General features: G+C 46.0%; 1 pseudogene; it reads left to right on the top strand.

The window, feature by feature from the left end:
* The window catches only part of LOC149366200 (uncharacterized), a 140,831-nt pseudogene extending 136,790 nt beyond the window's left edge, over positions 1-4,041 (top strand).
* The last annotated feature ends 21,475 nt before the right edge of the window (positions 4,042-25,516 follow it).

The following is a 25,516-nucleotide window of genomic DNA, read 5'->3' as shown; positions in this document are numbered from 1 at the left end:
TCCGCCGCGATCGAGAGCAGGCGAGCAGGCTGTCGGGAGGCGTAGCCATCATAGTGAAAAACGGTGTCCCAGCTCGAGAGCTTAAACTGAAGACAAGACTCGAAGCTGTCGCAGCCACTCTGCTTACATATAAAACCATTACTGTATGCTCTCTATATATCGATCCACACCTTAAGGTAACACTTCATGATTTAGAGGTTCTTGTAGACCAGCTACCAGAGCCATACCTGGTAGTTGGAGACTTTAATGCGCATTCATGCTTTTGGGGAAGCGAAAAAAGTGACATTAGAGGCCATCTTATTGAAGATTTTATTCTATGCAGTAGCATCTGTTTACTTAACTCGGGTAAACCCACGTACTGCTCCCCAACCTCAGGGAAAATGAGTGTTTTAGATTTGTCTTTTAGTTCACCGTCTGTTTTTAGCGATTTTAACTGGAGTGTTTTAGACAATTCATACGGAAGCGATCATCTCCCTGTCATAATAAGTCTCTCATCCTCACCAACAGTCCTTCCCACGAAACCACGGCGTTGGAAGCTACATTTAGCTAACTGGGAATTGTTTAGAAAAATGTCCAATTTGGAGGATATAATTTTACAAAATTCATACCGTAGATGAAATAAATGAAATGTTCACAACATGCATTCTTTCTACCGCACACCTATCAATTTCAAAATCCTCAGGAGTGGTCCGCCAGAACCACAAATTGTGGTACACACAAGAATGCAAAGAGGCTAAAAAACAACAAAATAAAGCATGGGGAGTATTTCGCAGATATTGCACACACGTGAACCTTATGATTTTTAAAAAGGCAAGAGCGCAACGCGATCTATTCGGCGCAAGGCCGAGAAAACATCATGGCAAGCTTATGTCTCTTCTATAAACAGCTCAACCACATCAAAACAGATGTGGGAGCAGGTGCGAAAACTAAGCGGCACGTACTCACCCTTCACAATCCCCCTTTTAACAACACCAGGCACACAAACAAATATAGATGAACAGGCTGACATACTAGGACAACATTTCTCTGAGGTTTCAAGCTCTTCACACTACACACAGTCAATCTTAAAACACAAAAACACAACTGAAAAGCAGAAACTTCCAACGACTGGCAGTACAAACGAAACATACAATACATTATTTACAATTCAGGAGATCCAAAACGTACTGTCCTCCGGTAAACAGACAGCACCTGGCCAGGATGATGTACATTATGCAATGCTTGCCCGTTTGTCCGAAGCTGCTGTAAGGGCACTTTCGAAATTTTTTAACAAAATATGGGTGTCCGGAAAGATGCCGGAGGCTTGGAAAAAAGCAGTTATCGTACCGTTCTTAAAACCTGGAAAGCCGCCCACCTCCCCAAATAGTTATAGGCCCATAGCTCTTACAAGTTGTATCGCAAAATTATTTGAAAGTGTGCTCAACGTTAGGCTAATGTTCATTCTTGAATCACGTGAACTGCTTGACATCCACCAGTGCGAATTTAAAAAAGGATGTTCGACAACTGACCATCTCGTCCGCTTAGAAAACACAGTCCGGGAGGCATTCATACACCAACAACACTGTCTGGCAGTCTTCTTTGACATGGCGAAGGCATACGATACCACTTGGAGATATGGGATTCTACGCGACTTAGCAGACCTTGGCATCCGGGGTAGGATGTTGAACTGCCTGAATGATTTCCTGTCAGACCGGTCTTTTTAGGTGCGCTTGAGTGCAACCCTTTCGAAGAGCTTTGTCCAGGAGAATGGGGTACCGCAGGGCTGTATCCTAAGTACTACTCTTTTTGTAATAAAAATGAATTCCATAGCGAAAATATTTCCCAACTCCATTATGTATTCCGTGTATGTCGACGACCTTCAGATTGCTTGCACGTCCTCCAGCCTGTCAACGTGTGAGAGGAAGGTACAACTCACATTAAACAAGCTAGCAATCTGGGCCGACAAAACCGGGTTCAAGTTCTCTCCACAGAAAACAGTAGTTGTTGCTTTCTCGCTTAAAAGAGGCTTGCAGGTCAATCTGAACTTACACCTAAATGGAGCCATACTACCGGTAAAACAAGAACATAAATTTTTAGGAATAACATTTGATAAAAAACTTACATTTCTGCCGCACATAAACAACTTGAGAGTAAAGGTCTCCCGTGCAATGAATATCCTTAAAGTACTCTCAAGGAAACGCTGGGGATCTGACAGAGCATGCCTCCTTCATATCTACCGTTCTGTAGTGCGCTCATGTCTAGATTATGGGAGTATAGTGTACGACTCGGCAAGTCCTTCATACCTAAAAAGATTAGATCCAGCTCATAATCTGGGTATCCGCCTTTCTTGTGGAGCATACAGAACGTCTCTGGTAATGAGCCTTCATGTTGAAGCAAATGAGCCATCACTAGAAGATAGAAGAAAAGCACTTACATGTTCATGCATTCTTAGAATTAGGTCGCGAACAAAACACGTGTGTTATTCAATCGTCACAACATGTCCTACTCGAATAATATTTACAAATAAGCCCCAAGGAACAAGGCCTTTGCTAATGTGGTTTGAGGAGATCTGCCGAGGACTTGACTTATCAGAAACATTACCGAATGTTGCAGAACGTTGCGACGCATTTCCTCCTTGGTAACAGTTCAACAAGAGACAAACTCCACCAGAACACATCATACAAGAGTTCCTTACACTAAAGGGAACATATGATAGCTGCACCGAGTTCTACACAGACGGATCGAAAACTACAGGTTATGTTGGAAGTGCAGTAGTGGAAGGGAACTGGGAAAAAATAGTAAGGCTTCCTCAGTGTGCATCAGTTTTTACAGCCGAGTTTTATGCTGTGTTTCTTGCTACGGAGAAAATAATAAGCAACAACATAGAAAACAGTATTATCTGCACAGACTCCCTCAGTGTATTGAAAGCACTACAGTCCAGAAAGGCAGTCATGCCATCAATAGGTAAGGTCTTACGTAACATAACAAGGATCGTAAGACAAGGGCATAACATAAAATTATGTTGGGTTCCAAGCCATGTTGGAATTGATTGTAACGAGAGAGCGGACGCATGAGCTGCTCAAGCCCACAACAAGGAAATACAGAAAATAAGCATGCCACATAATGATTGCATGAAGCTAGTTCAGAGCAGACTGAGGAACAAATGGCAGAACACATGGAATAGTCAGATAAATAACAAGCTACACTTAATAAAACCAATATTAGGAGAATGGAAATCATGCACACATCAGGAACGCTTTTTTGAAGTTATTTTATGTCGTTTACGTATTGGACACACGCACCTTACCCACAACTTTCTACTAACAAAACAAGACAAACCTACCTGTGAAAAATGCGGAGATGCACTCACAGTAACTCATATTTTAATCTCATGCATAGAACTTCAAACACTCAGAAACAAGTTTTTTACCCTGTTTTACAACCAACACATCCCTTTTCACCCGTCATTTATTATAGGTGAAGAAGCTCTTATTGATAAGTCAAGTGTTTTTAACTTTTTAAAAGAAGCCAATGTACTACAAAAAACTCTAAATTTCTACCCCGTGCTTTACAATTTATTGACGCACCTCAGCCACCCTCCCGTCGCGAGAAGACGGCTGAGGTCACTATTACATCGGTTTGGGACCTCGAGATCCTTGCACAGGCAAGGATGGCTGCTGAGGTTGCCAACCCTTTTTAAAGCATTTACCATAAGTCTGTTCTAAAATTTTGTCATATTTTTACTAGGTTGCACGAATTAACTTTTTAGGCCTTTTACACCGCCGTTCATTTAGACTTTTGCATAACATCTATTTAGAAGAATTTTTATACCCTGAGCTTGGCGCATGATAGCCTTAGTCGCTTATGCGCCATTAAACTCAACTCAACTCAACTAAAACACTTCGATGCCGCGTTCACTGGCAGATGCAACCACTGTGGCGAGGTGGCTGACACGTACCACATGGTTTGGGCTTGCCAGCACAACTCAGCTCTCTCACCACACCCCAACCCTACCAGAGAGGAATGGGAGGCGGCCCTGCTTGGCTGCTCGGAGCTTCAGGCCCAAAAGGCTTTGCCAAGAGGGCTAAGCTGGCGGCTTCGACCAATGGGGTCCCGGAATAGGGACTCCACAAATTGTTGCGGGGCTCTTTAAGAGAGCCTCACCTTTTGTATTAAATAAACGCTTTTCATCATCATCATCATCACCCGACGCCACAGTCCCCTTCGTGTTCTTTTAGTATTTGAGAATATTATCATTCTCTTGTTTTTTCTTTGCTACAAGGGATCCAAATACATATTGATGACTGAATGGAAGAAAGACTCTATTTTTATGATTTTTCAATTTCCTATAGCTGGCCCTCCACTCCCTGTCATCTGCCTTTCTCATGGAGGCGTTAGAGCTGCATTTTCCTGATAAAGGCTTCGTCACCAGTCTCTCATATCATGACGAAGAAAAGGGAAAAACAATAGAAGCCATGGGCGACAGCCTTCATCTTCAAAAGGACGCAGTGCCTTGCGTGGTCTCTAGACGCCCATCGTGCCTTTATCTACACTTGCATGTGGCACGTCCCCTGCAAGGAAGGGAGAACGTTGGGAAAATGACCCCATCCACGAAGCTGTGAAGAGTGAGAGAGAAAAGAACTTATATTCAGAGCAGGTAAGGAGGTAGGCTCCGGAAGGGCCGCATTTTCCGTAGCTGTCTTGGTGAAGCAGGCGATCAGGTTACGCTGCTCTGCCAGAGCCATGCTAGACAGGACGCCTTCCAAACACTTGGGGGAGGAGGGGTGGAGTACGTGGGGTACTGAATGGGGACTGGGGCATTCGTGTGTAGAATGTCATAGGGTTGGATGTGCCCCACAAAAAGCGGCAATTATTGTGTGGTATAAAATGTGTCACTAACCCCAAAATAGAGGAAAGTGTTAGCCTTGATATGGCGCCTGGAGGCCGGCTCCTGTGGACGAACTTTTTTGCGAAGAGGTGAGTTTGTTCTGCAGCGGAAGCAGTGATGTTGGAGTATGTGCAAAAAGGTTAGTGGGTTGGGCTCCGGCTCCTCTGGGTAGTTGGTGGTGGTGGAAAACATTTATTTACACATACACTACTGGAGGTATTGCATGAGCTGACCCATAGGGCCCTTACAAGTACTAGGTGGAGGTGCCTAGTTCGGGACCCCAGTGGCGTCGGCCGCCGCCCGGGCTCGCGCGACCAAGGCCCGTTGGGCCTGCAGGTCAGAGCAGCCGAGCAGGGTCGCCTCCCAGTCCTCCCAGGTTGGGTTGGGGTGAGGGGGGATAGCAGGGTTGGAGGGGCAAGCCCACACCATGTGGTAAATGTCCGAAGACTTCTCCGCACAGTGCGGACAGCTGCCCGAGAAAGAAGGGTCGAAGTGTTTGAGAGCTGCCGGGCACAGCAAAGTATTGGTATACAGGCGAAGCAAAAGCCGCTCCTCCGCCTTTGAGAGACCTTTACACGGGCGGGGATAAAGACCATGGCCAGATTGATAATGTAAAACAATGTCTTTAAAGGAGTAAGCGGGAGTGAATTCGAGTTCCTGATCGTCGGGATCGGAGGGGAATGTCCGGTGAGAGAGCGCGCGGGCGGCGGCGTCAGCTGCCTCATTTCCCTCAAGGCCCATGTGAGCAGGAGCCCAAACGATACGCCGGTGCGCGGGGTCCCCGGTGTAGACGCTGTTTTGGAGAATGCGGTAGGCTAGATATGGTACCCAGCCCTGCTCGACGTTCCGACATGCCCCTCGCGAGTCGGAAATAATTGTTTTTGAATTGGAATCAGATGCAGCCAACGCAATGGCGACCTCCTCCGCGTGTGTTATGTCACGGGCTCGGAAAGTAAGGCCGTTCACTGTTTTGGATTGGTGGACGACTGCGGCCGTGTACCATCCCCCGTGGTGGGGGCCGGAGGCATCCACGTAGAATACGCCGGGTTTCGATCCATAGTGGCGGGCCAGGGCTTCCGCCCGCGCCAGGCGCCGGCCATTATGGTCTTCACGGTTCATGTTCGCGGGAAGAGGGCGCACGTGGAGGGCGCATCTCCACTGGGATGGAATACGTACGCGCTCTTCCATAAGAGTGGTGTGTTGGATGTGCAGTCGGGCAAGCAGGCGGCGACCCGACGATGTCTTTGAGGGACGTGTGTATTGGTTGGTCAAGTGGGCTTCCCGGAGCTCCCGAAATGTGTTCACCATGCCCAGCCCCAGGAGGCGCTTGTTGGAGGTGTTCACGGGGAGGCCCAGAGCCCGCTTAATAATTTTGCGGAGGATGACTTCGAGTGAATCCTCATCTTGCTTCAGCAGGTCGAGGTATGGAGTCGAATAAAGAATTCGACTGGTTACAAATGCATGCGCCAGCCGCAAGGCGTCCTTACATCGTGACCCCCCGCGCTTGTTAGAAACCCGGCGGACCAAGCGGCCCACCTGGTCCCGCACCTGACGGAGTTTGGCCAATGTTGTTTCTGACCGTCTGTTTTGATGTATGAAGAGCCCCAGTACCCGGACTTCGATATTTTCAGGAATTGGACCTGTCTCAAGAGAGAATGAAATTTTGGCTGTGCACTTTGGTGAGGGGCGTATGTGCACAAATTCAGACTTTTGGGTGGAGCATTGGAGGCCGCAGCGGCGAGCATAACGGTCCACTATGGTCGCCGCCTCCTGCAGGTTGGCCTCAATGTCTCCAAGGGAACACTGTGTAGCCCACAGGGTGATGTCATCGGCGTACAGCGCATGCTGCACACCGGCGACAGCGCCCAGCTGGGCCGGTAGGCGCATCATAGCCAAATTGAACAACAGGGGAGACAGCACCGCGCCCTGGGGTGTACCCCTGGTTCCTAAATGAAAAGGGCCATGCTCTTTATCCTGGACTCGAATGTAAGATTGTCTGTCGGTTAAAAATTGCCGAATGTATTGAAAGGCGTTTTTGCAGCAGTTAGTTTGAGAGAGGTGGGTGAGAATGATCTCGTGGGTAACGTTGTCGAATGCACCCTTCAAATCCAAGGCGAGTACGACCTTTTCATTCTGAGGGAATTCGACGGGGTCGAGGACATCCCGATTTAGTTGTAGCAGGACATCCTGTGCGGATCTTTGTGGGCGAAACCCGAACATGGTGTCTGCGAAAAGGTGTTTGGATTCCATGAACTCGGACAACCTGTCACGTACCATCGTCTCCATGAGTTTGCCCACACAGGAAGTCAGAGAGATGGGGCTGAGGTTGTCCGTGCTGATGGCCTTGCCAGCTTTAGGAATTAAGGTGACCAGGGCGGTCTTCCAGTCGATGGGGAGTGGCACTTCCCCAAGCCAGATTGAGTTATTTTAATTCAATAAAGACAGGTATGCCAGGTCGGGGAGGTTGGCTAACAATTTGACTGTAATTTTGTCCCGACCCGGAGCGGTGCCGCGTTTCATTTTTGCCAGGGCCGCCCTCAGGTCGTGGAGCTGGAACGGTTGATCCAGCTCAACGTTCTCAGAACCTGCATAAGAGTACGCCGGCCCGCGGGGGTCCTGTGTGGTGCACAAGTACTGGTCCCGGAGCTTGTGCGCCAATTGAGTTGTGTTGCTCTGAAAGCTGTGTATTGCTCTTTGGAGGTGTTTTTGAGTTTCCATGCGTGTTTGCGTTGGGTCAATTAGGGCGCGAAAGAGCCGCCACGTGTTCCGGCTGGACATTTGCCGCGCGGCCGTATTGCATCGGGCCACCCAGTTGGAGTCGGCGAGTTGGGCCGCATACTCAGCCGCTCGTTGAGTGAGCTCGGCGATGCGAGCTTTAAGTTTTCGGTTGTGCTTTTGCCGGCGCCACCGACGGACGAGGCAATGCCGGGCCTCCCAGAGGTGGAGCAGGTGGTTGTCCACATCCGAGACCGCCTCTGAGAGTTGAATTTGAGTTTCGGAGGAGCGAAGGCCAGAGACCAAATGTTGTGACCAAGACTGGTAGCCTTGCTGATGTATGGGTGCGGTAGTGTTATAATTTTGCCTGAACTTGGTCCAGTCTGGGAGTCGGGCTTGCATTGTTGGTCGTGCGAAAGGATGGGTCCTAATCATTGTGTTCAGGAGGCAGTGGTCGCTGCCGAGGGTTTCCTCGGTGTTGACCCAGTCTGCATACTGAATGTTGCGGGTGAAGGTCAAGTCCGGACAGGTATCCCTAGTCACGGAGTTGCCGATACGAGTTGGGTGGACTGGGTCAGTGTGAAGAGTGAGGCCCAGCGTTGACGCAAGCTCCGCCAACTTGCGTCCCCGCTTCTCTTCACGACAGTAGCCCCACATCCGAGCGGGAGCGTTTTAATCGCCCACAATCAGGAGGGGGTCCCGACCCGCAACTCTCAGCGCGCGGCCAAAGAGGTCCGCGAATGATACATTCGGCAATTTCGGATTGCAGTATACATTGAGTATGTGTAGCGGTGCATCCTGCTTGCGCAGTGGGAGGAGGGTCACCATTACATAGGAGTATTCAAGTTGTATGTCTAAGTCGACCAGGTTCGCTGTATAATTTCTATGGACTAATAGACAAGACGAGGGGTCCTGCTGGAACGTTGTATAATTTGTTAGTGCGGCGCCTTTCCCTGGCTCTTGGAGGGCAACCACGGCTGGCAAATGCTCAAAGGTTGAAAGGAAAAGTCGGAGGTCGGCCCGCTTGGAGTAATCGTAATGGGGGAAGCCGATTTGGAAAGGGGGGAGCGCCTACACCGGGGGTGTCCCGCCATGCTCAGATTTAGAGGTGAGAGGTGGAAGTGAGGCTGCCCACGAGCCAGATACCAGGGGCTGAAGCTCTGAACCTAGAGGGGGGCAGCTGTCTTCGTCATCGTCAAGGTCATTTACTCGGCGGGACAATCTGGAGGGCCGACCAGATACGTCCTTAAGAGGACCGGCTCTGCGAGAAAGGCGGGTGTTAGTCGCGACGTGTTGAGCGATCATAGAGAGGATAGCCTCCATGCCTCTAGCGATGAGGCGTTCCATCGCTGTCTCCAACAGGGTGTCAAATTTGGAATTTAGACGGGCTTCGAGTTCGGCAAGGGAAGGATCCAGAGCCAGCGTCGCCGCCGTCTCGCTCTCCATAGCGTCCGTGTCGGAGTTACTAGGGGGAGGGGGAGTTTTTTTAGCCTCTAAGGCTTCAATTTTGGCAAGTAGCATCTCGTTTTGTGCCCGGAGAGAAGCTACAATGTTGTGGAGCTCAGCGTCAGCCGCCGAGCGAGGGGGAGGGGAGAGGAGGTGGGAGGAGGAGGCAACCCTGCCTGAACCGCTCACCTGTTTGCCATTTTTGATGGCGTTGGCCCAGGAGCCGGTCGCGCCATTGTTGTCTTGGGAGCGGGCTTGCTTCTCATGGCCGCCGTGTGGGGGCGTTGGTGGCACTTGACAGCTCTTCGCGTCCTTCCCGCTGGTAGGCGTCTGCCGTTTTGAAGCATCGCTGCCGATGCTGCTTGGGTGACGTGGCTGCCTGCCCGTCCCGCTGGATTTCCCGCCCTTAGGGGCGGCTGGCTTGGTGTGGCGATATTTTGTCCTCTGGGTACGGATGACATGCACATGCGAGGATACGAGGCGAGTATTCGGGATTTTATACGTGCGATGCAGGATGCTATGCGCGAAAGGGAAGATACGTGCCTGCGCGTAGAATAAGGGACAATAAAGGATAAGGGACGATAATTATTTATTAGGGGTGTGCGAATATCAAATTTTTCGAATACGAATCGAATACGAATACTTGATTCCGAATATCGAATCGAATATCGAATAATCAAGGAGAGCCACATTTAACCACTACAAAACATTTATTTGACCACCCAAGAACATCACAGTTCAACTATCGATGATTAAATGAACACAAAAGGTGTGTGTGGCTGCACAAAAAGTATAAAAGTGTCGAACATTATTCTTAGAAGAGTGGAAATATCCGAGAGGACGGCTAGTACACAGCATTCATTAAGACTAGCTTTCCATCAGCACAAAAGCGCGTTGCTGGGATGAACATAAAAGGTTGTCGTGAAGGAAAACCAGCTGCTCCACATGGTCAGGCAGTAGTAGTTCCCTTCTAGCTGAAATGACTCCTCCAGCCACAGAAAATGCCCTCTCACTTGCCACTGACCTGGCACGTATTGCGAGGTACTTCGTGCACAGCTCTGACCATGGCAGCTTCGCAGGTATAGCCACAAAAAAGCTCACCAGCGCAGTCAGCTACGGCTTGGCCCTTGGAGGAAGGAAAAATTTTCCTGCCTCGAAGAAAAAATTCGAAGCAAAAGTTTTCCTTCATCCATGCGCATTGCTCTGGGCGCCGCCGTGTTGTTATGTCTCTGTCGATAGGGCTTGCGGACCGAAATGAACGCCGGTGCTCACAATGAATACTATTCGGCTAGATACGAATATTCGCGCCGGGTCGAATATTCGAAAGAACACGAATACTTGGATTTCGAATCGAATGCGAATACTAAAAATATAATATTCGAAATATATTCGAAAATTTCGAATATTCGCACACACCTATTATTTATGAATCCGGTCAACTTTTTATTATTGCCAGGGCTATGGCAAGATTCTACCTCCTCGGCGCTATTTTCAGTCCGTACTGTGGCTGGGGTGACTGTCATCATTTTGTACTCCGTTTCATACATCGCAGGCAACGCTGACAAAGCTAGAGCACCTTGTCGCGCAGGCTAAGTCCGCACGCAAAAAGTAGTTCGCCATACAACCTAAGGCAACACGAACATATCTCGTAGCGATAAATCTTAAGTGCCGTGACTGGCACCTCCTGACTTCGTTTTACCTCTTGCCACATTTTCGTCCTGCGACTCGTCGAGATTTTGAGAAGCAAAAGGTACACGTGGCGGTAATATACGCGGTTGGTAGGGCGAATCGCTTCTTCTAAATCCGCGCCCAAAAAGTTGTTCACTCTCTGTGAAAATTATGGTCGCAGGGCCCGAACACTGAGCGCCTAAAGTTCGGCCGTCATTTTCAATGCTACCACATCTTTTTCTACCGCTCGTAGTATTCCTCCAAACAATGACCGGAGTTTCGAGAAGAACGAATGATACGTGGCGGAGTAACATGGTTTCGCGGATGCACTACTTCAGGAACCTCCGCAGCGTTGCCTGCTATGTATGAAAAGGAGTATAGTCAGCCACCACCGGAGTCGCAGTCATTGCCGTAGGGTATATTATCGCGTTCATATATAGAGTTTCTTCATGTTTACCGTAGATACACTGTAAAAAATAAAACACCTTTAAAGGAGTTTCCAGGTGTCTATAACTCGCACCCTTGCACCCGGCCCAGAAAGGAGTTTTGTGACTTCAATACATCTTAAAGGTGGGGTGTTTCAGGAAAGAACCAGCCCGAAAATGATAAAATTTGACCCAAAGGTGCTGAGGTGTATCACACACTTTACCACCGAGCCACAGGCGTTTTACGCTTCTTACACCCCTACACCCTTCAGGAAAAAAGCATGCAATGGGTTCATAATTTGTTCCCACTTTTATTACTTTTCTTAAGCGTTCTTTAAATTTACCATTATAATGCCTAAGTAATGCAATATACCTGTATTACTGGAGCTCTTCATAGCAGTAAACAGGCGGTCTGCACCTAAGAAAAACGTTTATTGACAAACAAATCACAAAACTGCAGAAATGTGGAAAATTTTTATTAGAACAAAACACATCCATAAAACAAGGCACAAGAAGCTTCTCCAATGAATTCCTTACCGCCATCCAAAGAACTAAAAATTTTAAGGTACAACAGCACCATACCTGCTTTTATTGGGTTTATGGTGCACCATACCTGCTTGTATAAGGTTCCATAGCACTTACTCTACCTCCCAATTTTTTCAGAGCAAACAGAATGAAAAATTCATGCTTGTGCAGCCTTATATACCAGCCTGAAGAAGGCTTGAACTGTGACGCTAACTCCCAGGAATAAGCAAAAAGCAAACTTAAGGCAACTTATGCTGAACACCCATATTCCTAACATTATGGCGCAGTTGTGGAGTGAGCCGCAGTGGTAAGCCTGCTGAGTAGCCATCCTCCCTCGACGAACAGGTTCTCGGCCACCTCAGGATTGTCTTCGGTGACCAGAATACATGGTGCGAGTCTGCATATTAGACAAAAAACAGTAAAATATTTCATACCAGTTTACACTGTTCAATGTTGCTGATAAATTCCAACATATTGCTCTTTAACAATGTGTTTTATTATGCATGCTAACGCTAACAGAAAGAAGAAAATCTGCCCATGTGGCGAGCAAGCACCAGCTGTTATTTTTTGAAACATTCCAAAGAGGCCACTGTGGTTTAGAGAAAATTGCTCTAAACAGCATTATACAAACAATGTTTTAGCTAAAAAGCTAGATGCTATGAAATGGAACGAAGGCGAGCAGGTCATGCAATTAATTCTGCATGAACTGCTACAAGCTAGTGCAAACCACTGGCCTGTCTTGAGGGTAAACTGACTATAAAAGGCACAAAATACAATGACAACAAAGACGAAAATAGCGCACATGAAAATGCTTTAAAATAAACCGAACTACAAGTAATGTGCAAAATTCACTGTAACAACAGAAAGCACAGTATCTGAACAAAGTCAGCAACACAACCCCTTCCATGAGAGTGGTCAGCTGCAACTAATGCAAAGCATGCATTCATTATTATATCAAGCAAGTGACATCTTGAAAGGCAGGCAACAGTGCTAAGTTCACATATCTCCCATGTCTGCAGCCAGTTAACTCAAAAATCCATCAAGAAAGATTTGCACAAGGCCACTAAACTACTACAAGAAAAGGAGCTGGGCCAGTTGGTGCATGAATCTTTGCAAAACCACGCAGGATAACAGGTCACAGACAAGACAGGTGCAGCGATAACTGAGGAATTTATTGTTTAGTTTGCAATGAATACAGAAAGCATCATCCAAATTACAAAGAAGGAAAGTCATGGAATCGTCATTTTGTCAAATCTGTCGTGATTATTTATCCAGGTAGTCAATTTCTTTTTCCTTAGAGTTAGTGATGATGTTCTTAAACAGGTTGAACAATTCTTATGTACCATACACATCTCTTGCATTTCCTCAGAATTTTACATTGTCGAAAGTGTGATAGACACTCACAGTCCGATATGTGTCTTGGTAGCTTGTTACGATATCCTTTCTCAGTATTGCCGACATGTTGCATTAGATAAATGTTGCCACGCTGACCTTATTTCCCAGCACAGGACGCTCCGCGTGGCGGATAGATCTTGTAAACTAAGCCACTGTCGCATGTCGTGAATTTGTTTCTGTGCTTCGTCTTACGCTGGGCTGTTTTTGAAGCACCTTTGCTAGGAGCATTGCGTACTACATTCAGCTACTTTCTGTGAAAAAGCAAATGAAGCCACTGAAAAGAACTTCCACAAGCTGCAAAAGAAGATCAAGCCAACAACTTGACCAAACTAGGGTTGGTTGTGAAGAAGAGTGAGGGCCTATGCCTGAATGCCTTCTTTATGGCAAAAACACGGAACAATAACTGGCCTTTCAGAGTAATTGTCTCTGAACAAGGATCGTGGCAGCAACCCTTAGGGCAGTATCTGCAAGAATTGCTCTCCTAGCTCACCATGGAAGACCTTTTCCTGGTAAAGAAGCCAGAAGTGTCCGCATTCCTCTTGAACAGCCGTCCAGAAGGAGTGTCTTCTCATTGTCATCAAGGACTAACATTACACGCTGCCACATTCCACCTTGTTTGAGATGGTAAGAGAAGGCATTGATTCAATGGGAGCAGCATGATTCCAGAACCAATGCAGAATTAATGCTGATAGATTCCTCGAGTTGCTAACCATCTGTTATTTTAGTTTAATTATCTGCACATACAGTGGCAAGGATTATGCACCAGTTCCTGCGTTGCACTAATTCTCATTGTCCTGCTAGCCTGTCAAGATAGCGAACTATTAAAAGCTTTGCTTATCACCAATTTGATAATGACCTCCCGATTTTTGGACGACTTCCTAGTAATCCACAAGCCTCATAAACAAGGGCAACACAACGGCATTGTTCACATATTCAAGACCTTCTCCGAAGTCCTTGCTGGAGGTACAGCTTCTCGATCTATGGCTGCACATCAGAGGCCCATATGTACTGGTGTTATGTCCCACATTCGAAAAAGAGACTGTTGCAACTGGCACACTAAAAAATGCCTCAAACAGATCGCGTATTGACCGTCAGCAGGAAAGTGTTGAGGCCCAACTAACATAGTTACCTGAAGCTGGTTTCCCGGATGACCTCGTCTGCAGCCTAGGCTTGAAGATAATGAAAGAAATTTTATGATCCACCCTAACGAGGCTTCAGAAAGAAGAACGGAAGTTAGCAGTGACGGCGTATGTGCATGGTATCAGCCACGCGCTAGAGAAAGTGGTCAGGCAAGCTGGTGTGATCTTAGTAAACAAGGCCGCCTAAGTCACTGTCGCATGCTGTGGATTTGACTGCCTTCTTCTATACCAGGCTGTCTTTGAAGCACCCTTGCTTGGCGTGTTGCATACTCAGTTTACACCAGCCTGCCTGACCACTTTCTTTAGCACGTGGCTGATACCATGCACCTATGACCTTAATCACCATGTTGCCCGCAGCCCACCACACTCCCTGCTTCCACGTACTCCTCTGGCTCCCTGCGCGCCATGTCGGCCTGGGTGAGAAGCTGCTGTCTCATTGCGTGGGTCCTTACCGCATCTTCTCTTAAGGCAACTGAGCAATGTGACCTATGAAATGACGTCCCTGCACTACCACACTCCTCCCACGCCACCCCCCCCCCCCACAAAGCTCGTGCACGTCACCCACCTTAAGCCCTACCATTCACACCACCTTAGGGCGCCCAGGGACTGTGCTTCCTTCCGCGAGGTAGAGGGGGTAGTGCCACAGTGCGAGTTGCAAGGTGAAGACGTTTTGACACTGGGCAGTGGACAACAGGGACACTGCAGCTAGTGCTTGGGGTTACTTGGTTTGGTGTGCCTTCCGAGTGCGACCTGTCGCGCCTGCTGCTGAGCTAAACCCCATATTAATATGCTATGACAGCTACGTTCCGTTCTTTCTGAAGCCTTTCAGAGGTAGATAGGCAAATTTCTTTATCCTGAAGCCAAGGCTGCAGATGAGGTCATCTGGGAAATCAGCTTCAGGTAGCCATGTCAGGTGGGCCTCAAGGAATTCTTGCTGACGGTCAATACACGAGCTATTTAGGATATTTTTCAGTGCGCCAGTAGCAACAGCCTTTTTTTCGACCTTGGGAAGTAACGCAAGCACATATGGGTCTCTACAAAGTACAGCCATAGATCGGGAAGCTGTACCTCCAGTGGCATTTCTTTGGTCAGCTCAAAGTTAGCAAGAACTTTGGAGAAGGTCTTGAAGATGTCAACAATGACTTTGTGTTATCCTTGTTAATGAAGCTTGTGGGTTACTAAGAAGTCGTCCACAAATCGGAAGGTCATTATCAAACTGGCGCCATGCACAGCTTTTTAATAGTTGGCTTTGACAGGCTAGCTGCACAATGAGAATTAGTGCAATGCTGGAACTGGTGCATACTCCCTGCCACTGTATGCACACATCATTAAACTTTACATAGGTAGAACGGAAGTAGATGGTTAGCAATTCGAGGAATCTATCCGCATTAATTCTGCACGGGTTCTGGAATTGTACTGCTCCCACTGAATTAATGCCTTCTCTTATCGTCTCAAACAAGGCAGCATTTAGCAGCGTGCAGTCTAAGTCCTTGATCAGAATGAGATGACAATTCTTCTGTACAGCTGTTCGAGAGGAATGCGGACACTTCTGGCTTCTTCACCAGGAAGAGGTCTCCCACGGTGAACAAGGAGAGCAATTCTTGCAGATACTGCCCTAAGGGTTGCTGCCTTGATCCTTGTTCAGCAACAATTACTCTGAAAGGCCAGTTATTGTTGCGTGTTTTTGCAATAGCGAAGGCATTCAGGCATAGGCCATCACTTTTCTTCATAGCCAGCACTAATTTGGACAAGTTGTTGGCTTGACACAAGTTTTTAGGTTTCATTCTTCACTGTTTGGCGCTTGACCTTCTTTTGCAGCTTGCGGAAGTTCTTTGCGATGGATTCATTTGCTTTTTTGCAGAAAGTAGCTGAACGTAGTATGCAACGCGCCCAGCAAAGGTGCTTCAAAAACAGCCCAACACAAGATGAAGCACCGAAACAAATTCACAACATGCGACTGTGGCTTCGCTTACGAGATCCCTCTCTCATGCGGAGCGTCGTATGTTGGGAAATAAGGTCAGCGTGTCAACATTTGTCTAATAGAACAAGTCGGCAATACTGAGACAGGATACAGTAGCAAACTAGCAAGACGTGTCGAACTGTGAGTGCACCCCCCACTTTCGATGATGTAAAATTCTTAGGAAATATAATTAACAGCTCATGCCGAGATATAAGAGACGTGCATGACACATAAGAATTGTTCAACCTATGGAAGCACATCATCAATAACGCCAACGAAAAAAGAAATTGACTATCTGGATAAATAAGCCCAACAGATGTGACCAAATGATGATTCCATGACTTTCCTTCTTTTGTATTTTGGATGAAATTTCCTGTATTTATAGTGAGCAAAGCAATAAATTCCTGAATTGTTAGTCATCGCAGTACCTGTGTGTTCCTGTCAGTGCCCTGTTACCCTGCACGCTGCTTTGCCTAGACTAATATACTATCACACATTAAGAGATGAAGTCTGCATCTGGAAAAAGACCACAAGGGGTTCCAAGCTGTTTCCTTTCTGGTTCGCGTTTCCTTTCTTAGAGGCATACATGCACCGTGTAGTGAACAAAAGTACAAAGTAGATAAATAGAATTGATCATCTTGCAAATATCACTACTGTAAAATGGTGTTAACAAATGGCAACATTCATCCTTAGGATAGATCTGCATTTCATCTGTCATTACATATGAAACACGAAACTACGAAGCAGCCAGGTGAATGAATACATTTTTCCCAGAAATTTACCAAAGGTACACACAGTGATACCATTCCAGTGGATCAGTTGAGTATGCTGCTCAGGAGCAGCAGTATTCAAATGGGGTGAATGCTAGCAGCAAAAAATATTGGCAATGCAATACAAGTTTGCATACAAGATGCGAAATAAATGGCATGATATGGAACCATTCCAATTATGCAAGCAGAAAAAATTGCATTCAACCTACACTGCAATATTAATTGAGCTACAAAAATATTATAAAGGCTTCTTCAAATCAGCGCACAGTTGGCATTTATATGCCATTGGGTCATTCCATGCCAAGTGTTCCAGGCTTAGCACTGAATCTTCGATTTCTTTAAAAAAATTCATGGCTTATTGCATTACTTAGGCAAACATTATTCCAGCTTGTTTTAGGCGGAGTAATTTTTTCCCGTCGTGGCCGCCATTTCATGTTTGAAAGTGATAGCCAAACCTAACCTTGCAAAAAAATTTGTAAAAAGAAACGTTCTTACGCAGGACTATGAAGTTTCTGTTATATAAATTAAAGGTATTCCATATCCAATGCAGTAAATTGGTTGGTTTATGGGGTTTAACGTCCCAAAGCGACTAAGGCTATGAGAGACGCCGTAGTGGAGGGCTCCGGAAATTTCGACCACCTGGGGTTCTTTAACGTGCACTGACATCGCACAGTACACGGGCCTCTAGAATTTCTCCTCCAAAGAAATTCCAGCCGCCGCGGCCGGGATCGAACCCGCGTCTTTTGGGTTAGCAGTCGAGCACCATAGCCACTGAGCCACCGCGGCGGCCAATGCAGTAAATTGAACTTTTGTTTTAAATAAAACATGGAATAAGTACAAAATATAAAAATTTGAAATCTTTTTTCAAATTTCATGTTCTCACAGTAGTTATTCTGTTTTCTAAGCTGTTGAGAAGGCGAAGGCGATAAAAATGTTTCAGAGAGCAAAACATGTAAGGCAAGTCAGCGAAAGGATTCTAAAGTCGAGAGAATTTGCTTTTTGTGACATATTCAGTAGTCAGCTACATAATGAGGTGATCTTAATTAAATTATGAAAGATAGAAATTTAAACAGTACCATTTAATGGCATTTATTTTTAGTTTATTTGGGGCTCTTTTTTTTGTTTTAAGCGAGAAAACAATCTTACAAGTTGAGTCCCTGCGTTCAACATCGACACTGCTGAGTGCTTCCTTTTCACTCCAGCACACTTTTCCACCAGCTGTAAATTACACAAAACCAGCACTCCGCTGCACGAATACAATGGTGTGCTGGTCTTCGATGCCACCAGCTTCGGCAATAAAGAAATCTGCTGAAGGATAGATTAACAAAAAGTAAAAATGAAAGGAACACATGGCAGAACGGCTCTCGTTCCTCGACACAGGGAAGCACTGTTTGTGGTCTGACCAATCAGAGTTAAAACTTCTACTACCATGAAAATTACTTAAACTTTTCAGTGTAATGGACTTTTTCACCCCATCACATGGGAGGAGCGCTTGTGACGGTATTGGTGGAAGTCTGAGGCCCCTTGCAGCAACAGAAAGCATTCAGAGGCTATAGAAAGGTCAAATACTGATCCTCTATAAGCTGTTTACACGGGCGGAGAAAACCATTAAGAGTGTCGTAGCTCTCTGGGTGCTCCAACAAATGATTCAAGAAAACAAAGGTGAACTCACTAGGCGGTTTACAAGAGTGCTACCATTAAAATGCGCATTTTTCACCACATCAAGCCTTTTTTATCTCTCTCAATGGTGCACGCTGGACTTAAGTCATGCTCAAGTTTAAACTGACAAAATGTGAGCGAACATGCCAGCAGACGTGTCAAAACCAAAATATGAGGAGCATCCACATGGAGCACCGTGCAGCGAAGCTTTGTGTCTCCTAGATGCCGGCTCTAGCGTGCACCGCAGTGTCGAGCAAGCAGCCAGCAATGCTGCGGTTGAAGGTAGACACTCAAATTGCGAAGTTATTTTCACGCCTAAAACGAAAATTGCTCCAATTAAAATTATAGAAATGTCACAGCCATTAGAAAATAAATGAGGCCAACCTCACTTAGCCACTGGTGGCTGAATATGCCTCAAAAATATTTTTTTTTAGCTGACTGACATGCCTTGCATTTTTTTCATCTCTGAAACACTTTTATCACATTCTTTGCCTTTTTGGGTAACCCAGAAAAATAGTTGAAGTGACTGTTATGAGTACATAAATAGAATAAAAATATCAATTTCCAATATTTTTGTACCTTCTTTCATGTTTTATACATGAGTCCAATTTATTGGATATAAAAGCACTTCCTTTATTTATATGAAAAAGTTTCAGTCATGCATAAAGCGTTTATTTTTAACAAGTTTTTCGTAAGACTTAGCTTTGCTATTGCTTGTAAACATAAGACTGTGGCCACGACACGAACTTCTTTTTTTCTGCCAAGAACATGCTTTAAAAATCTTTGTCATGGTAATAAAATAAGCCATGATTTTTTTGTTTCTGTAGGAAATCAAGTGCAGTCGAGTACAAAAGTCTGGATAACGTGGCGTGGAATCACCTTATTCAGTATTGCACAGCAACACAATACACAGCATACTTATCACCAGGCATATAGCAACTTCCATATAGGTCAATAAATTGGCTGGGCTGTAAGAGGCTTCTGTAACACTAGAAACATTACAATTACAAGTTCCAAAGAGGACACCAATCTGAATCTTTACATTGTGCAGATGTATAACCGTGACAGAGAACTCCCACTCCCCTACGCACTTGGATGGTGGTATTGTTCCTGCCAGTCTACCAAATATAGTCCCCGCAATGTAATGAGTCTAGCATTTTGCCCTCTGTAGACGTGAGCAGGAAAGGAGACTTAATGCTGGTAACAACAAACATAAGCATCCTAAGAGTTTGGTAAGCTTGCAAAATTTAAGCTTGTTCGGTTCCAAAAATATGCAATAGCAACCTGAATGGTCATTCATTCAAACCATGCGAATGCAATGGGTAAAATGGCTCCACAATGTAAAAGGTTACCTTCTTGAGCTAGTCGGTACATGTTTGTTAGCATGAAGGGCACAGCATGACTGTAATGGGATGAAAGAACTAGACAGACTCGGCGCTGACTCAAGACTGACGATCTTAATTGCTGCCACACAATAAACAGGTGAAAAAAGAGCACAAACAACATTTTTTTTCGCGACAGTTTGCCAGCTTGCAAAACATGTGGCACTGCATTAAAGATTGACTGCGAAAGGCAAAAATGCTGGCGAATAAAAACAAAAAAAAATGTTTAAAAATGTAGAAGAAACTGTTACCCTGCCGTCTAAGCTGCTGAGGTAGCCTATACTCCGTCTCACAAGATGTTTGCAGCACTACGAAAGGTAGAGCTCTCTCGTCCAATCAGGATGGCGCGCACTACATTAGTGTGTTCCTACGCGCCTGTGGCTCGATCCACCTGATGTCCAGGTGGCTTCTTTCTACCTCTAGCAGGTGGAGCTTGATGTCTTTTTATTCTTTTTTTGGTTTGTTTTTGGACAGGCAGACGCCCGTTCCAAAGGGACTAGCCCCACTTTTTTTTGCCGCAACCTGTTCTGATCAGTTCCTCTGTTGTCGCGAAGCCACCTGCTTCGCCTGCTTGGGGAAATAGCGCACTGTCGATGTAGAGCACACAGGAGACACAACAGACTCGACCGACGCCATGTTGGAAAGTGGCGACGCATCACTACCTCGCAGCCGGCCTCCGCAGAGCTGTGTCCGTACGGGCTTTGTCTGGTAATTTCGCCAGTGATTGAAACACTCCCTACCATGTAAATATACCTGTCCAAACCATGTTTTAGTTGCAATGTTTATTGTTTTGATTAATAGTCATACGCTCCTCAAATATTCGAGGGACTATATTCTGTGTTTCTGCAGTCCTGATTGGACGAGAGAGCTCTACCTTCCGTAGTGCTGCAAACATCTTGTGAGACGAAGCATAGTTCTTTGCATCTGAGCACAACAGAATGTTTGCAAATGCATTTGTCTTGCTCCTGACGGATAAAACGCATCAACAACAATCTCCCGCATGTGCTGGTCCTTATGCGTGTACAGTATGGTTGTACGGCTGAAAGCAGAGGTGCAGTTTTCACACGACAGCCAATATATGACCATATTGCTTTCAGGAGGTGGTTTTAAGGGGCTCTTGTGTTCGCTCAGACAGTCGTTTAGGCATGTCCTGTTTGACTGATAGAGCACGTTCCGAGGGATAGCTCACTTCTGTGCGCCACATTTTTGGGGCACTAGTACATAAGAGAATTCTCGGTTCTTTTCGCATTCTGCAGGTGGCAACCCTTCACGGTTGACACTCTTGCAGAGACGTTGCAATTTGCTTGGAGCAGAGAATACTACTCGCACACCAGGCCTAGCTCCTATTCTTTTCAAATTGTGAGACACTCGTGGAAAGGACGCGTTCACAAGCAGAAGTACACAGGACTGTGTACTTCTCCTGCTTGTGAACACATATTTTTTGAGAGGAGGGGATTAAGACATTATGTGGTAGCACACTTTTTATCACCAAATGCTAGTACCAAGTTCGCAGGGATATGGTAGCCGCAGCTGCCAAAGGACTGCCTTTGCCCTGCAGTGGGCGTAATCAGGATAATGTGATGACGAGAAAACTACATTTAACGACAATCAAACTGTTTTGCAATAACCCCATGCTGACAACGAACTAGCAAGGATGTACAAATAAATGAGGGCATGGTTAGGCTATGTGCCCTGTTTCATGAAGCAGCCTGATGATGGAAAGAAGGGAAAATGGCCCAAAAAGAACCTAGCATACAACATAAAAAGAAGCTTGCAGCAAGAACTAAAACACACCTTTGCTTCCATACTGCTCGTGAATATTTCCCAGCGGCAACAAGGTGCAAGCTGTGGCTGTGGACTCCCATGTGGATGTAGATGTTTCCCCTGCAGACATCCATTTAATACCATCACAATTAGAGGCCGCCAAAATTCAGAAATTAGGTCACTATGGCCAAACAATGAAGCTTTTAAAAACTTGAAAAAGCAAGCTAAATATACCTAGCTGGCACAGCACTAGATTCTTTAATCTGGATGCCGTTCTAAAAACAATTAAAAACCAAAATAGATAGCAGCGTCAACAAATTTATGCAAAAACATGGCCTGATGCGCAAACGATCAGTGGTCAGCGCCTGCAGCACACAAAATTGAAAGCTTATCTCAGACGTCACGCTGACGCAACGCATTTTACGCAGAGATACGGAATAGACCTTACGCACGTGCGGAAAAATTACCACGTGCAGATAAACCGTAGGACAAGGAATTTGACGAAATAGCGTTAAACGGCTTTAAATTTGACAGAACACACATACTAGAGCTCTTAAGTAGCATGAGGCAGTACTCTGCAACATTCGTTTCGTCAAAACAAAAACAGCTCTGAGTAGAATCATTATCGGCGAACTCTGTTCAGTGCTGCTTCTCTTTCTGGATACATCGAAAGAGCTGCCTGTCTGCAGATCTTGGCACTTTGGTGCTAGAAGCGGCAAGCCTTGAGGCCGCTCTTCCATAAAATATGCTTTGAATAATGGAAACCAGCATGCATGAAGACATAGTATTGCTTACCATTCGAGGCAGGTGCGTAGTCGTGCCGAGCTGATGAAGTACGCCTCCAAATCACGGCAACGCTCGTTTTTCATTAACGCCGACTTCAGGACGTTTCTACATTACAAAATGCATTCTGGTGCATAAACAGCGCACATTATAACTTCGCCCGTGATTTCGGATATCAAACCTTTAAACCGTGAGCGAGCGCCGGTCTTTCTGCCAATCAACAACAAAGAAACGCATTCGGCAGAGCCTCCAAAGGCTACATGAGATACGAGTACTTGGACAGCAGTGAACGAACCTACGCACTACTCCAGTTATATATGCACAAAAAACACTTCAGTTCAACGCGGTACCTCGTAAAACGCGGTCGAAAACGCAGTTCACGTCAACTGCTGAAATCCGCACACCACGACGCCACACCATACACAACAGGCAGGAAAAAATCAACAAAGGCCCGACGGTACCGATGGCCGCCTAGCGGCGGAAATGTAGTTTCACTTTCAGTTTCACTTTCAGTTTTGAATTCAGTTTATTGGGTTTTTTACAGTGCGTACGGAAGCTAGAATGTATTTGCAGCATCGGAACAGCATACGCAACGATTGCCAACCGTTACCAGTTACGGAAAATGCGAAGTGATTAAATTAGATATATTTCTTCGGATTCAAAATTTACCATGAATTGGCCCCCTTGCCGTTTCTTTCTTTTTACGTTCACTCCAGCGGCTGCATTTCGATGGTGGCGAAATATATATAAAAAAGTGTAGCCTATACCGTCGTCGAAAGTGGAGGGAGCATGAAATGTATGGCAGTCACGGCGTAGCATATTTTAGGACGGCACCCCCACCGTCAAGCGACACCTTCGAAGGGCCGCACAGGGACGGTGCCAGGGCATTCGTGGTGAGGAGGCTCAGAGAGGTAGAAGATGGGCGGGAGGGCGCTATGTTATGATGGATAGGCATAATGCTCCAAGGCCTGTGGCATTGCCCTTCATAAACTTAAATTAATCAACAAAACGCAGCGGTGATTCAGAGCAACACATAAGGCCGAATGCCGACTGCAAGGTCTGATCGCGACAGATTTTTCTGCGGTCCAGTAGACCTTCGGCTCCCTTGGCGCTCTCATGGGCCCGCACAGCGTGCTTCCACTCGCGGCGCGCCTGTTACGAGATCAGCGGGAGGATGGAAATGTTAGCTTAAGGTTCTAAAAGTTCTAGCTCATGTTCTCTGTCCTGTGCGCTGCTATGCGTAGACGATGTTCGCTAGTTTGTCCAGAACGGAAACTGGAAGCACTAAATGCCTAAATTGTCCGTGTGTTGTGCGAATGTCAGTGCACGTTAAAGGACCCACGATTGCCGAAAACAGTATGGAGTCCTCCACTACGGTGTGTCCGATAGCTCAGGTTTAGCTTTCAGACATTAAACGCCGTATAGCGCGGCATTTACCTTTTTTGTAATGGGTTTGCACAGGTACCTTCTGCTACTCGCTCAATTTTGGAGAGCTACGTACGTCGGGGCAAAATAAAATTTGTTTTCTTCCCTTTGCTCTTTGAGCTTCTCAAGCTCTTCTGGGACCCTAATTAACTTCAGGTCTCCATCATTACCTTTCTTCCAGTTGACACAGAGGTTACTTCAAAAATTGCTAATTTTGGTCTTGTTTTTTGCGCGTAGTTTCGTGCGTAAAGTAGAATGATTTCGCGCTGACAGTACTCCGTTTGAAAAATATGCAGGGTGTTTCACGTAACTTGAACCAAGGATTTAAAAAAAGCGGTACACCGCAGCCAGCTGATACCAACGATGCATTGTTCGCCATCATGTGGCGCTCCTCAAAATATTTTTTATTGCGCTTAATTAGTTAATTAACTAAGATGAATTATGCAATTTTTCATATATTCACTTTAGTGCCAAGACCATTACGTTAGGTTGTAGAGCAGGTTTATAAACAACGAATACAGTTTATTGTAGCATCGTATCTCCTACGGGGTCCTTTTTTCCGGCATCTAAAGAAAGCCCGCGAAATATGAAAGAATACCACGTGACTACGCTCGTGCGCTACCAAATTGCAACGCTCTCAACGGCGTTTTCGAGCAAACTGAGTGTGCCCGCTGACCGTGGCGAAGTGAACGGCCGCCGCTCTTAGCAGCGGCTTGACTGCGTCAGCACTTTCCGCAGCGGCGCGGCGGCCGTAATAAAATCAATAACTCTTTTTTTTTTTCAGCTGCGAGTGAATTAATATTTTTCTCGCCGCTGTATGTATGTTCTCGGGTGCGAAAGATGTAAACCATGCCTCAAAGTGCAATCCTCAAAAGCGCATACTATCGCCGCCGTCAGAGCGTTTGTACTGCCTTCATAATTAGTTAAGTTGGGATCGCCATGTGGAATGTTGCCTTAAGAATCGCGTCGATGCATCAGTGAAACGTGGATAAAATGCCGAAAACGTATGTTACTGCTTCACACGTGCACGTGTTGTTGTCACTGGAACCACGCCAACACATTTTGTCCCATAAAACGCACGAGCTACAGCTATATTTTATGTTTTTTACAGTTACCTTCCCCAATTCGTCTGGCATGCATAACTGAGGTGAAGCCAGCTTTACATTTTTTAAAGGAACACCCTTGCCTGCACTGGCGGGTATTTTGGCCATATGCACCCGCCCCTAAAATGCTAGGTTGCAGACGGGTGCAGGACGGGTGCATGAGTAACAGAAACTCCTATTTTGTCGGGTGCAAGGGTGTGTTAGTCAGTATGTTCCCTTTAAAAGTGTGAAATTTTTTACAGTGTACCTTCCAGAGCTTTGGCCCTTGACTTCAGTCTTTCATCGCGGAGCTCCGGTCTGCCTGTGGGGATACTTTTGAACCTTTCAAGCTGGCTTATTTGATGTCCTTTAATAAACTCCTCGATTCTAATGTGAATGCCTAAATCTAGCAGTCTTATAGTTGCGGAGTAGACGAGTATTCCGGCGACCATTTCCATGGCTTTACGGATTAAAATATCCAGTTGTTTGGATTCAGTTTGGGTTAGCGGAC

Source organism: Amblyomma mixtum, chromosome 1 (genome assembly GCF_055824585.1).
Source record: "Amblyomma mixtum isolate Tamu chromosome 1, ASM5582458v1, whole genome shotgun sequence".
NCBI classification, from domain to species: Eukaryota; Metazoa; Arthropoda; class Arachnida; order Ixodida; family Ixodidae; genus Amblyomma; species Amblyomma mixtum.
This window is presented reverse-complemented; position numbering and strand designations above follow the sequence as displayed.